We start from the raw sequence: 15,532 nt of genomic DNA, 5'->3' as shown, positions 1-15,532 counted from the left end.
CTCTCCCAGCAGGTCTACAGGCACACTATTAAACCCAAGAAAATAACTTCTCAAACTCTAGGACAGAATGAAGTCAGATTTACTTGGTGTATTGGATTTGCTTGGGCTGTCACCCTTTTATGTTTCTATGGTCTACTACTTCCTCTCTACTCTGTCCTAAAAAACTTTGAAATGTATAGATTCATGAGTTTACAACTTAGGAGGCATTTGTGCTGGGGATCAAATCCAGGCAAGTCTTTGCATACACTAAGCAAGTTCTCTACCACTGAATGGTAGTCCAACTTCTAAAGAAAATGTTTCTTGAGACAGAACTTTTTTTGAATTACTTTCTAATTGACTATAGATGTGATGAGACTAATTCCTTGCATTCCTGCCTTGACTTCCTGGAAATAATGGACCTGGAACTGTAAGCCAGGTAAAGCTTCTCTCCCTAGAGTTGCTTTTGGACAGGTTATTTTATCACAGAAGCAAAAATGAAACTAGAACACCAGACCTGTCTGAATGTGGCCCCTTTAATTTAATTCACTTATTCTGATTCTAATGGCTAATAATAGCTATAGGTCAGGATAAAAGAGTCTAAGCTACCTGTCATGACCTTACAGATGCTTTACAGTCTTGAAGTGGTCTGAGAACTCCTCTATAAAAATGGGATACCTGGACTACCAACACGGACAGGGTATCACTGTTGTAAAACGAAGTATCAAAACTACTATTAGCCTGATCTTACTAAATAAATTAATGAAGACCAAAGAGATGTGGTGACTGACTGACCTATATCTAAGTGGGGCATAGAGAAACTGAAATTGAAACCAATTATTTTCTTTTAATTGAGCTTTCTTTCTCTCCACTACATGGAATGTGTCACACCATCCTCCCTCACTATTATGAGAGTATACTTAGCCTCAAGATATTGTTAAAGCTCTCATAACTGATAGAATCTGTAATATATGAAGTTCTGTGATATATTCATTCTTCATTTCAAGAAACACACAATGAAAATGTGCTCTGTGGTACACCCTAAACTAGATGTGGAATTGTGTTAGGTATTCAAGAGAATCACTAATGAGAAATTCTCTCCTTTTTTTCATTTCCTTCTTTCGTGTGTGTGTGTGTTGTGTTGTGTTGGGGGCGGTGGTACTGAGGGCCTTCTGAACACCAGGCAAGTGTTTCTCACCCCTGAATGATTCTTCTTCAATACATATCTAGAAGTAAAACCTAGATTTTTTCTAATTAAAAATCATTTTATTTTGCTTGTTTGTTTGTGGGAGGAGCCACATGTGAGGTCAGAGGATATTATGTGACATTTGGTTCTTTCCTTCTACCATATGGGTCCTAAGGACTGAACTCAGGTCAGCAGGCTTAGTATCAAGCACTGTTACCCACCTGAGCCATCTTGTCAGTCCCAACCTGAATTTTTCTAAAAGACCCAGAATTCTTCATTTGAAAAGGGTTGTAGGAAACCACATTATCCATTTCCTCTCCCTCAAGAGTTGTGCCCAGTTTGAGTCAGTAAAATCAGACCTAAAAGAACAGAGCACAGAAGGACTTATTCGATGTATATGTCTATCTATGAAGGGGGGGGACAAGACACATTTTTAATTAACTCAGTAACTCCAAAAGGTAGATCTTATTATCTCTACAATCAGGGAAATCAATCTGTAAAAAATTAAATATGTTACCCATGATCATAATAAGTTTCTGAGCTGAGCTAATGTTTGAACTCATACACTCTGGTGTCAAAATTTCCAGTATTTTAAAATTAAATTTTCACTTAGCATATACAGTAATGGGCATCATTATGGCATTTTCTTATAAGCATTATGCTTTGTTATTATTTGTTCCCATCCCTATCTTCCATACCCCTTGTTCCCTGCCCACCCTGGCCGGTTCTCTTCCTTTCCCCTCATGGTTCTCCTATTCTGATTTTTTTAATCACATGTATTCCATTATGCTCTCTTCCAACCCCCTTAAGATCGCTTCATTTTGTGGCTTCTACATTCTTTTATAACTATTAGGCATATTCCCAAAATGTCTATATATAAAGTGGACAACAAGGGGAAGTTAAGAGGAAGGAAAGAAAGCAGAACACCAGCTAATTTCCATCTAAGCTCATAGACCTTATCACATCCTGTGACGCAGGGAAAGCCTGAGTTTTCACAAGGAAGAGATTAAACGTGCACTCTTATTAGAGTTTTTTCAAGGGTAGCAGAATTCAAAGTGTTTAGTTTTTTAAGTATTTTTTTTTGGTCTCTTTAATTTCATCTCAGCTAGACAGAAAATGGAAAAATTGTAGGACTTTATGTTCCAAAACTGTTACTCATACTAGCTCCACCCCCACTCCCACTGCCACCCCCTTAATACAACAGTCCAAGAAATAATGCAATGTACCTTTTGGAAAAAGTGACTTTATAGTTGTTTTGGATCCTAAGAAATATCCTTTTCTTGTCTGATGATTTCTCACCTTAACTTCCAAGCAAAGTGTTTCCTAATGCAAAACTTCTGCTAGGGAAAACTACTTCCCAGTTCTTCCCAGACTCCAGTGGATAGTAATACTGGAAACCTCCATGGCTCTTCCAGCAAATGGGACAGAGGTGGGCTACCTGGCCAATGGCTTCTGCGATAAGGTTTCTGGGAAAGATGTTATTCTGCAGGAACACAGCTTTCAGACCTGCCTCCTGTCACGGTCGTAAGGGTAAATGTTGGAAGAATAGATGGAAGAGGGTGGACAGAATGAAGATAAGGTATATGAATGTTCCAAGTAGAGGGAGAAGAACATGCTGTGTAACTCTTTTGTCTTGCTTCCAAGTAATAATACCTTAAAATAATTGTGGAGACTCTGATTCGTTGGATATATTGTATGAGATGTCACTACAGAACTTAGCCATCTATCTCAAAAGCTTCAGGTATTTATCTTGCCTTGCCTTTCTTGCTAGGCAGAGAACACTAGAAAAGAATAGGTCTGCCATATTACAGTGCTAGCCTTTTGGTAAACCTTTACATAAGGTTTTGTTAATTGTGAGTCATTCCTCCATTGCCAAAAAGTTCTTTACCTGGCCAAATCCATAGTCTTCTTGGATGCCAACAAAGACCAAATCCCTTCAGCTGGTCTTCCTGGTTGGACTTTGACTAGGAGTTCAGTAATGTTCAATCATGCTACAGTAATTTCTTGTGACAGTCTCCTGAGGAGCCATCAGATGGGATGAGCCTCTGGTAAAAGCCTGAGAGTGAGTAACTCCAACATGCTTATCCTTACTAACTAACCCTATAAGTAATCTATTCACACCCTGAAGCAAATGTTTCCATTTGTCTGGCATTATCTGGCAAAGCTACATTTTCATTTTTAAGGAGAAAAGGAGTATCAGTAAGCTGCTTCATGCTTTTGAACAAGTTCAGGAGGGAAGAAACCTAAGACTCATAGCAGAAACGTATAGAGAAACTAGAGGCAGAAGATTTCAGCTGCTGTCATGGTAAACACAGAATGCATTTGAAGGAATAAGGTGGGGCAAGTAGGAAAAAATGACAAGGACTAAAAAAAGGTTTCATCAGTTGTTTGCTTGTCAGACAGCCCAAGAAATGACTTTGTATTTGGGAAGCTAAATTTCTGCCTCTAATATTTTTACACAATTCCAAAATGCTTGTTCTATATATCAAACCTCACATGTAGTTTAAAGAGTAGAAAGATAGGACTAGAAAACTTCTCTTTGCAACATCAAAAAAAAATGTGAAGACTAAGGCCCAGGTCTTCCATTCTGAGTTCAAGATGAAACATGAAGCATTCAAGATGCAAATGTAAAGTTCGGTTGCATGAACAAAAGCATAATGTTCATCAGTGAGCCAGTATTTATATTCTAGTCTAAGCTGTTAAGGCCACAAGTATGCTGGGTATGGGAGCATCTCCTATAATCCCAGCATCGGCAGAATCTGAGGGGCAAAACCAGAAAGATCAGGAGTACACAGTCAGCCTTGGGTACACAGGGAGTTTGAGGCCCACCTAATACATATATCTGTCTCATAAGAATATAAGAGAGAAGGAGGGAGGGAGGGGAGAGAGAAAGACAAGGAAAGATGATACTTGATATCAATTGTTTACTGCTAGATATCATACTTCACAAACAACAAAACCAATTCAAAGTGGAATCCCCGACTTTAAAAGCCAAGATAACAGGAACACAGAGTTACAGACAAGCCCACATGGAAGAACTAAGAAACATACTACTGCCTGAATACAACTGATCTTGTCTGAGTGTGGAAGCTAAGTTAGGTGGGCCTGTGCAGCACTTGGATGAGAGAAACTGTTGTGGCCAGAACCAACCATGACAATTGAGTTTTACCCAGTAACTTATGGCCTGTCCTTTAATTTAGTCTCAGCTAGACATAAAATGGAAGAGAATAAAAATGAAGATGAGGCAGAAACAGATGGGTACTTCAGAGGAAAAGCATTATCAAGCCAACATTCACTGTCCCCTTAAGGTTTTCCAGGGCAAGAAGAAGCAGTACTCTTCCCTCTGTCTTCAATGGACTCACAACATGAAGAAACCACACTAATCTATAAAAAATTGCATCCTCAAAAGTCCTTGACTCTACTAACCCTTCTAGTCAGTCTCTTTCTTGATGTTCCACAGAATTGAGCATGGAAGAGTCTACACAAAGATACTCCAAGCGAGTCAAGAAGTTTGATGTGGGCATGCTTGTTTTCCCAAGAAAAGATTAGTTTGCTAATCTCAATTAATGAGTCAGGCAGACCTTACTAGGAAGTCCTAAATGAAGTTACACTCTTCTCCAAGCTGTATTCTCAGTTTGCAACACCTATCCCAATTAAGTTCTATTTCTTCGCCATTGTTATAAATTCCCTAAATTTATTTCTCATTCTGTTATGCAAAACCTCCCAGAATTTGGTTTAAATATCTGTCTAATCATACTTTTAAGAACTTCAGTGAAAAACTTCTTTTATATTTGTCTTTCTGGCCACCAGGGCCTCTCTTTTGAATCTTCTCTTACCTGCTGGATTGTATTCTACAATCCTTCTACAGTGTCTCTCACTACTGCTACTTTCGTTGTCCCTCTTCTTACATTATTTTTATTTTTCAGGACCAATACACTATTCCCAAAGTACAGTAACAAAGCTCTTCATCTATGCCTGCCTATACTAGATACCCCAAAGATAGCTGTACCCTTTACTTGTTACTTAGTAGATGTTACCTTCTGCCTTTCTTTCTCTTCCTATCATCATAATCAATGCTGACTGATCAATAGGTAAGAGACACAGTAGGGAAAAAGCCTGTGTTTTCTAGAGAACTGTTCACTTCAAATACCCACCTAAATTTTCAGATGGCATGTTCTAATTTTTGTTTGGAAAATATGGTCACCATAAGTGTAAGGTATCCATGAAAAATACATAGTACATAGGTCCATGTAATTCAGTTTGAGAGACAAAATGTCCTTAAAGTTCTAGAGGCATTCAAAGACAATACACCAGAGAGGACCAATACATAGACAAGTTTTAACAGATTGAGTTGAGTTGGGCCTTGGGAGATATCTGGATACAGTATGCATGAGATTTGGGGTTAGGGTCATCATCTCAGCAAATTAAAAAGCCATTTGTATGAGTATAAAATATTGCTAAGCTGCTTCTTATGACATTGGCCAGTTTCTTGGCACCAGTAATGAATGCTGAGATCAGTTGTCAAAAGACTTTGCCCAATCTCTTGGTATCTCTTGACCCCACACCCCACATAGCTATCTCATTCCCTGACTTCATCTGAGTGGCTTCCTAGGATGGTCCATTTCCACTAGTCAATTAGAAGTCAAGCAAATTCACTTAACTATATACATCAAAGAGTCCCAACCAGTAACTTAATATGATTATAACACTCAAGGCCCAAACTCATTCAAACATTTTACTTTCATCTCTTAATTGATTTAGAGTAGTTACCTAGATATAACATACATCATTGCTGATGTAAACCAATAGGAAGATTATTTCAAAATAGTAAATGAAAATAGATAAATTCAGATAGGAATCAAGTATATAGATTAAACAATTACTATATATATATATATATATATATATATATATATATCAAGTTCCATTAGCTGATAAGTGAACAAGGCAAGAAAATTTCATGACAGAGTAAGATTGGTAGAAATGATTAAGTTTCTTTAACATGACTTACGAAAGCCCAAAGGAATTAGAATATTAAAAACTGGTTGGAAGTGAGCTGGGGAAAAGGCAAGGAAGCTTTGCCTAAACTTTTCATGAAGGAATAATAAAATTTATACAGGGCCTTGACTCACCTGACAAGTACAATTGCCTTTACTCTTCATTGTTTTTTTTTCTAATGCCTCTTAAAATAAGCATGTCCAAAACCTTGTATCACCAAATTACTGGCAAAAATTGCAGAAATTCTTGGAAACAATGAAAATCAACTAGTACTACTACTATAATTATTAACATCTAGACAAATTAACAGATAAATAAGTAAAATTGATTACAAAAATGTCATGCTACAGACCTGTCCTAGGAATGGATAGTTAGCGTCTTGAAGGCTATTTCAGGTATCTTGCTAGCTGCATATATGTTACAGGCATTGTGAACAATTTCTAGGAATGACTTATGAACGTTAAACACATTGCCTAGGAATTGTTTACAATTCCTGATTTAACATTCTTCTGCAAAAGAAATACAAGTTAACTTGATCATACACTGGCTTTAAGGTAGAAGGCAGTATTTCTGCAGGCCTGCTGTGTAATGGGAAAATTTACTTTTATGTATATAAAAAGACAATGGCTAAATAGTCATGCTGTTCACTTCAAAGACTCACTTGCAGAAGACTATGCATGAACAGACTAAAAATAGCTAAGAGCAAAGAAAAATTCCTTTCATTAAAATGAATTAATTGTATGACAGTCATAAATCCAAACATATAGTGCATAAATATTTCAATAATTGAATTAAGAATTTAAGTCTACATTTCTTTCTTTTCACTTTTTGAATAAATTAGGTACTAGCAATGTTTGTTTTTAATAGATCAGGATTTGTACACTCAGATATGTACAGAACTGTCTGAAATAGTTCTTCTGAGGATATGTTCTGATGTTGCCATTGTTGAGAGTATTTTTGAAACCCTGCTCTGAGAACTGCCTTCTGAGCCAGCTTGTGAGACAATAACACAGTCACATTGGTTTTTGTCACATTTCAAAACTTACTTTCAACAAAGTAAGTACACAATTTGTATCAACTAGATTAATCTTAGAAATCAAAATGCAGTCACATTGTTACTAAAGCCCTGTCCCAGGCCTCCCTTATAATCTTTGCTCAGGATGGATGCAGAACAGTCCCTCACTCTCTACTCAAGTATCCTAAAAGGCATGTCCACTTGAGAAGGACTGACTAAAATTTGTTCCAAAAGTCCAGACTAAACTTTGCAATGAACTTTCATGGCATAGTATGTTTGGCCAGATTAGGTGGCTGAACTGTAAGCTTCACAACAGCAGTTCCATGCCTTATTGGTAGCACCTACAGCCATGTTTTGGATGTTGTCATTGCACAATAAATACCTGTTGAATGGTAGGTGGGTGGATGTGGGGGAAGGTGCTAATGGATGTATGGATAGATGGAAAAACTTCCTTAAAGAGTTACTATGGATCGATCTTGGGATGTAGCTCTGTGATAGAACACTTGCCTAGCATACACAAGTCCCTGGTATCATATCCTCAGCATAGGAGTAAAATAAAATAGCTATCCTGGCACAGCAAGTATTAATGGAGGAGTGAAATACAAATGATAGCTATATGGAAAGTTTTAATTCTGGCAGTGGTGTGGGAAGTCCTGCATATGTGTTGCTTTTATTGGTTAATGAATAAAGCTGCTTTGACCTATGACAGGGCAGAATGGAGTAAGGTGGAGGAGATGCCATGTAGCCACCGAAGGAGACAGACAACCTGAAACCTTCCTGGTAAACCACAAGCCTCGTGGTAAAATATAAAATAATGGGAATGGGTTAATTTAAGGTGTAAGAGATATTTAATAAGAATCCTAAGCTAATAGGCCAAGCAGTGTTTTAATTAATATAGTTTCCGTGTGATTATTTGGGTCTGGGCAGCTAGGAAACAGACCAGCAGTCTCCACCTACATAACAGTGAGCCCAGGATATCACTGTTTGCCAGTACTTACAAAGATTCTGGTGGTGGCTACAGCATACATGGGGACTGTGAGCTGGGTAGCTTAGAGCCATTAAACGAAGCTAGCCCCTTGCCTCTTTGGGATCAGTTGCTTAGGCACATTCCATTCTCAGACTAGGCCTCTGATGCAGGTCAGCTTACCTGCAAACAAGTGCCACAGGGTAACTAGTAAAACACCATTATCTAAACTGGCTCAAACTAGGTTACATAGCACACTTGTATCCCAGAGCTTTGGTCTGGGATAAGGAAAATAAACTGTCAGAACTCTGCACTGCTCTCTTTTCCTTCCTTTAAAGCTAGATGTCCTGAGTCTTAGTCCTTGGTGTGCTTACCTTCTCCATAGCCCAGAAAAACAAAGCTGAGGCCCTCTTCAGCTCCCCATCTGATTTTGGAATAGATCCTTTCCTAGAGACAGCAGCAGCAGCAGCTGCTGCTGCAGTGCTAGTAATATAAAGGTAGTAGTAACAGTAAATAGTAAAGTCCTGCAGGTGATAGTGTTGACAACAGAGCTGTACTGGCCAAGTGTTTAATCCATGGTATACACTATATATGTAACATTTTAGTTCTCTTGACAAAAGTAATGATTCAGCATTGTTGCCATTAGTTTTGCAGCTAAACAAAGTGAGCCTATGATAGGTTAAGACACCAAACTAGCCAGGGGTCAAAGCCTTCGCCTGCCTGACTCTAGTGCCAGAGAGTAAATCACAATAGCATGTTGCCTCTCAGCATTGTGTTCTCCCCTTGGACACATCCTTCCATGGCCAATAATAAAGATGCAAAAGAAAGCTAAACATACACCCTAGTTCAAGCCTAAAATGACTTGGATAATAGTAGCTGCAAAGCAACTGAATCCTACAGTCTGAACATCTGTTTTAAGACCTTGAGTGAGTATGTTTTTCTGGAATATCCCTTCAGAAATGCTTTTCTGAACATTTGTTCAAACAAGCTGAGGTCTGGACACCCTCTGATGCCTTTCTCGATTGGTTATGCGCCAAGTATGACATGATCTTCCGCATGTGGTTTGAGTTAGGTGCAAGTGTTGCACATGCCTGGGATACTGGGCAAGCCCACTAGAGCTGCCCCTGGATGCAGACAAGGCTGACTCCAGCAGGCCCACTGAAGGAGATGGTAGATCTGTGGTGACTGGGATGGAAGCACCAGTTGGATGGGTCACCCCATAACCCCCATTGAGCTGGGCCCTTTGCATTCCAGCAATTCTTTCCCCCTTCTGCCTGGATATTTAATTGTGTTTGGGACAATTTCCAAAATATCCAGTGGTCTTCTCAAGCTGTATGACTTGAGAGAGTTTCAGAGCACTGAGCCTGAAGGACTTGTTGCTATGGTCTGGCTTTCTTGCTGCAAACCACAGGGTCTCTACCTGCTGTGCCATGAGATCATTTGGGAATTGATCAATGTCTTTGGAAAGTGCCTCCTCATGCACATAACTGGAAGGGACTATAATCCCAGACAGTTTTACAGCTTTGGCAGGATGGAGGTATACACTGAGGATAGATTGAATGTCACCTCTTGGCCTGGGTTTGTGGGAGATGGCTGAAGAGCCCATCAGCAAATCTGCCATGTGGCCAAGTCCATGTGAGTGATGGAAACATGGCTGTGGGAAGAGGCCAAGGCCAGTAATGAAGGAGGAGACACTCAAACCTATGGGGAATCCCTGAATCCCCAACATCTGTGAGAAAGATCAGATGAGGCTTGGGGGTAAAAAGCAACAAGAAGGCATCCAGCAGTTCTAAGTGCACACAGAAAGAAGTAAAAAGATACCAGTCAGCTGTGGGCAGGGAGATCTACAGGTGTCGGGCCTGCTTGAACATTCAAGTTCAGAGACACCGCATACAGGGCAAGTGCTTCAAGACAAAAACACAATTCTTAATTAGGAGCAAGTGTTTCCTTATGTCACTATGAACTTCTGAAATTGCCTCCAAATATTCTTGAGAAAATAATCCATTCTTCCCTCTCAACGCAAAATGCATATGTACCCTGAAAATCACCTCTCCATATACTTAGTCTAACAATTCGGAGGAAGGAATACTAAAGGTTGTGTGTGTGTGTGTGTGTGTGTGTGTGTGTGTGTGTTTTGATTGATTGAGGTTTAGAGAAAATGAACCGGGTAAGAGTTAATCACACATTTGAGATGAGAAGTCATGAGGGTCTACTAAAGGATGCTTTGTTGAAATGTGGAAGAGGTTGCCTATTGTGAGATGAAACTGTAAAGGAATAGTACCACAACTTGGCAACCAACTAGATTTATCAGGGTAATGGGAAAAAATGTAAATGCCATCTTTATCATTTTTAGTGATTGATAAGATGAAAGTACTGCCAGTCACAGGGACAGTGAATTCGGGAGAAGAACAAGTTTTGGCAAGAAGAGAAATGTGCTTAGGGTGCCAGACTGAGAACTATGACCCAGGAGGGAGGTCAAGACTAGAGACAGATGTCCAAGCAGCCATAGCTTACATGTTCTTTTACCTAAATCCAAACATGCTGGTTCCCATTCACTATCAGCACAGGCTGCAAACAATGGGTATTTGAAACTTCTGTCTTTCTGCTTCTCCTGCTAATTTCCCCTGCTGCCCAGTTTCTTCTGCCCTCTATCTCTAGAATGTCACAATAGGGGAACATAACTTGTCTCTTCATCTATTGCAAGCAATAATAATACATATAAGATCTGTCTTGAAGAATGACTGACTCTATATTTCCAAACACATGTCATGTGTGAGTAACAGATGATCCCAACAGATTATATTAATCAGTTTCCATTTTCTTGGACGTTACTTACTTACACAGATGGAAATTTTGGTATGTATGAGAAAAACCTAGAAAGGAAGATAAGGTGAGTGCTACAGAGTTATGGTGACCATATTTTTTGAAACAAAAATTTGACACTGGTTCTTATTGAAAAACTTGCTGAAATCTTTTCTGGTTCAATGAGGCAATTTAGGAGATACAACTGAAACAATGAAAATTGCATTTCCCAAGACACTTCAATTGTTCCCTGGGAACAATAGGACAAAATACTTATTGTGGGAAATACACAGAGCAGAATACCAATAACATGATACATGTTGTGGTTTTGTGATTTAAAGATTTTTCTTTTATTCTTTTCATATTCTTTAACTTTCAGTCTAGATTTAATAGTCTGGGCACTTGCTCCTTCTCTAGAGAACTCAAGGGACCACAAATATACTGAAGGTCAGTGTATGAAGACACTTCAGAAATAAACTGATCTTTTGTTTGTTTCTGAGATAGAGTCTCATATATCCCAGGCTGTCCACAAACTCAAAATATAGCTGATGGTGACCTTGAACTTCTGATTCAAGATTTCCTCTACCACCCAAGAGCTAGAATTACAGACAGACATGTACCACCATGCTTTGTATAGGTGGTTTTGGTGATAGAAACTACTCTGCCGACTGAGCAATAGCATCAGCCTAAAACCACTCTTGACATTTTTTGAGATAGGGTCTTACTATGTATCCCTGGTTGTCCTGAAACTCACTTCATAGACTAGCCTCAACTCACAGAAATCCACCTGTCTCCTGAATGCTGGGATCAAAGGTATACACTACCACATCTAGCCTCCAAACACTTTTTTTAACATACAAAGAAACTGAGATCCAAAACTATGAAATGGCTTGCCGAAGGTCAGAGCACAAGTCAAGGGCAGATCTAAGACTAGAATTTGGGTGCCTTATCGTGTCCTTATGAATATTCTTTTTCAAACACCAAGCTTCAATTTGGGGAGCAGCCTTCCTACTTCTTAATCTTTGCATTTTGTCCCTAACTTTTGCTTTGGAAATCCCTGGAGGAATGGGACCCACTATCAACAGGGCACAGCGCCAAAGTCAGAATATCCATCATCTCAAGTCCCCTTGATATGCAGTAGCCCTCAACACACATTCCTCAGCATCTTTCTCTTTTCTCATCTGGAACATCCACATCTCCATTACACCAAGTATCTTCCTGTCAATGTGTACATAAAGGGAAACGGGTAGAACATGGGCACCTGTTATTCCCAGATGATTAAAGGTAAGACTTTTGCATATGTGTGTGCTGGACCGTTAGCACTTTCCACACATTTCTGAACATCGTTATGAGAACCAAGCATCTTGCTCAGGAACAAAGTTTTACTGCTGAGAGAAAATACAGTGCCGATTGTATCTCATTTCTTGAGTTTCCTAAACTCTTCCCTATGGTGAAGCAGAAAAGTCATATTATACCTGCGTATGTTCCAAGAAGTGAATTGCTCAAACCCCACACAAGAGAGCTCTATCATAGGACTTAGTACAGTGTGTGGCAGAAGCCTTATCCCTGGTCTTTATTCCTTCTATATGGATGACATAAATGGAATCCCATCATGCACAACTTCTCTATTATGTGAAGCAAGCTTCTACAATGCCATTAACCATGTGAGATACTTTAAAAGACTCCTCTGAGCCTCTGAGCTCCTGGGTGTCTGGAAGAAGGGCCTGTAAATAAGCCTTGTCTTTTAGCCCCGAGGCCTACTATATGTTCCAACAACTGAACTGCAAAGACACAAATAAGGAACTCAACTGAAGTAGGAAGTGTAACAGGAAATTAGACTGGAGAGGGAGGTTGGCACCAAAATGTGGAGGACTTCACATGAAACCTGTGGAACACACTCTCTCTGACATAGGCTATGAATATGTATCTTTGTGTCCTTCACAGAACAGAACACTTTCCATAGCAGGGTAGTTCTCCACGGCAAGTGAAAACTTTGAAAGCTATCCCCTCCTTAGTTCAGTGCCTGTACAAGAAGTTCTGAGTCTTTTAAAAAATATTTGACAAACTCATAGTTCCCAGGCACTCACTTCAATGTGTCGCAAGCAATTTCATTGAAGCATTGCATATACCTTGGGCCTGGGACCAAGTGCAAGAAATTTCATCCCATCAGAAAAATCATTGAGGCAGCTTAAGGTAATGGAAACTGGTACTTTGGATTAAACCTGTCTCTTTCCATCTCTGTTTTTGGTGCCTAGATAATGGCTATGAAGGAAAAAAGCTAGAAAGTGTATAGCTTGCATACTTTGGAATTAGCTTGGGAAGAAAGACAAAATGGAGAGAATAAGGAGATAACTCTATTCTATAACTCAGTTCCAAACTATGATCTAAAGAATAGTAAAAATAAAGTCTTTAAACCAATGGTGCGACACAGGTCAGAGTGTTCCATCATCACTACCCAAGCTTAGAATACTCTTCGGACTGAAATCTGGGACAATTCCTTTCTCTACATTTTCTCTGTAGTGTATTGCCAAATCAGGATTTGTCAGACCTTAGCCATGATGTTGGAAATCAAATGCTAAAAACTAAAGAAAAATGAGTCCCAGGCATATAGTGTAAGTACCTATCCCAGTTTTAAATGCCTTGATGGTGGAAAGGGGGAAATAAGAATATCAAATACAGATGGCTTTACCATTTTCAAAGATCATTTGCTTCTAAGAAACATTTCCAATATTAAGGAAGAGTTAGATTAGACACCTTGGTATGTCACAACAAGATATCACAAATTGCGTGCTGTAAACAACACATTCATTATCTCACAGTTGTAGAGGCTGAAAACCCAAACTCTCTGTCAGGATTGGTTTCTGCTGAGGCTTCTTTTCCTGGCTTGGAGATAATCATCATCTTCTCACTGTGTCCTCAAATGGCCTTTCTTCTGTATTTGTGCAGAGAAAGAAGAAAGGGGGAGAAAAAGGGGGAGGTAGGGGCAAGGAGAGGAGAAGGGGAAGAGGGGGAGAGAGAGATCTGATGTCTCTTCTCTTCTTAAATTGATAGCAGTTCTACTAAATTAGGGTCACACTAATATAATCTCATTTAACCTTAATAACTTCCCTAAAACCCCTATTTCCAAATACAGTCACATCAGAACTAGGGCATCAAACTATGAATTTGGAGGAGAACACAATCCAATCTATAACAATACTGTAAAATGTATTTTTTTGTAGACAGTGTATCAGGTAATCCAGGTTGGCCTTGAAATCCTGACCCTCCATTCTAAACCTTCTGAGTACTTAGACTACAGGTGTGCACCTCCATGTCTAGCTTATTTGCTGAACTTTACTAAGAAGGACTGAAACTGAGAGGTTTTGTGATTTGCACATATCGGTAAGTAGCTGAGATCAAGACTAGAACTGTTAAGCCATGGCCCTGTAATTTTTCGGTTATACTATCTTGTCTTACTAAACGAATTAGGGCATACCCCTTCCGCTTTTGTTTTCTTTCTTATGAAGGTTATAGAGAATTGATATAGGTTCTTCTTCAGGGACTTTTGGTAAAATTCACTATGAATCCACCTTGATCTGATTCTTTCAAGATAATTCTTGAACTAAATATCTTAGTAGATACAGGCCTTTGCAAATAATCAATTCCCTTTGAGCTTTGGTAGACGGTCTTTTTAAATTAAACTTTTAGTTAGGCTAGATATTAAAGCGTTTTGTAGATTGTCTTTTGGGGAATGGTATATTTGTGGTTATGACATTTCCTTATTATCTACAAGATATAGCTTTGCCATCTCCTTACTTTCAGGTTACAGTCATTTATGACTTTTTCTTTCATATTTTTGCCTGAATTTTCTATTAGTATATATTAATTATACAAAGTAATATTCATTATTACATCTTTATATATAATATATATGAAGGGAAATATACTGTTGTTGAAATATTATATAAATGTCAACTAAATTTAGTTGATTGGTGGTCCTACTCAGTTTGACTACATTTTTGCTGATTTTCTGCCTACTGAATCTGTTAAGAATAGACTTCTTGTCTACAAGAGCTAGTTTCAGGACAGGCTTCAAAGCTACAGAGAAACCCTGTCTCAAAAAAAAAAAACAGATTTAAGAAAAATCTTGAAACACAATGGTAGAATTGTCTACTTTTGAGTCTTGTTTTTTATAAACCACAATTACAATCAATGATTTTTTTAAAGATTTACTTTTATTACTTTTAATTATATATTAAATTAATTTTTGTATTTGTGCAGCCGTGTGTACATGAAGGCAGGTGCCTGTGGAGTCTGGAGAGGATGAATATTTCTAGAGCTGACGTTACAAGCAGTTGTGAGCTGCCTGATGTGTGTGCTGGGAACTGAAATTGGGTCCTCTCCAAGAGCAGCATATGCAGTTAACCACTGAACATCTCTCCAGTCCCCAACTGACTTTTAATTGGGAGTACTTAATCCAATTGATGTTGAAATCACCACTGATGGAGTTGGATTAGTATCTACCACATTTCTTACTATTTCTCCATTCCGTTTGTTTCCTTGCTCTTGGTCTCACTTTTCTTCTACTCCATTTCTGCCTTTAGTTAAGCAT

General features: G+C 38.8%; 1 long non-coding RNA gene across 1 annotated transcript in view; it reads right to left on the bottom strand.

Moving 5' to 3' along the window:
• Positions 1-1,382: 1,382 nt before the first annotated feature.
• The window catches only part of LOC121442729, a 42,799-nt gene continuing 28,649 nt past the window's right edge, over positions 1,383-15,532 (bottom strand). Inside the window, exons 2-3 of the long non-coding RNA XR_005973588.1 lie at positions 13,759-13,873; positions 1,383-1,521 (exon numbers count right to left, since the gene is read on the bottom strand). This is a non-coding gene — a long non-coding RNA (uncharacterized LOC121442729). The remainder of the gene's footprint in view (positions 1,522-13,758; positions 13,874-15,532) is intronic.

Source organism: Microtus oregoni, unplaced genomic scaffold (assembly GCF_018167655.1).
Source record: "Microtus oregoni isolate MIOR12 unplaced genomic scaffold, Mior012 000094F_ref0000399, whole genome shotgun sequence".
In the NCBI taxonomy this organism is placed as follows: domain Eukaryota; kingdom Metazoa; phylum Chordata; class Mammalia; order Rodentia; family Cricetidae; genus Microtus; species Microtus oregoni.
This window is presented reverse-complemented; position numbering and strand designations above follow the sequence as displayed.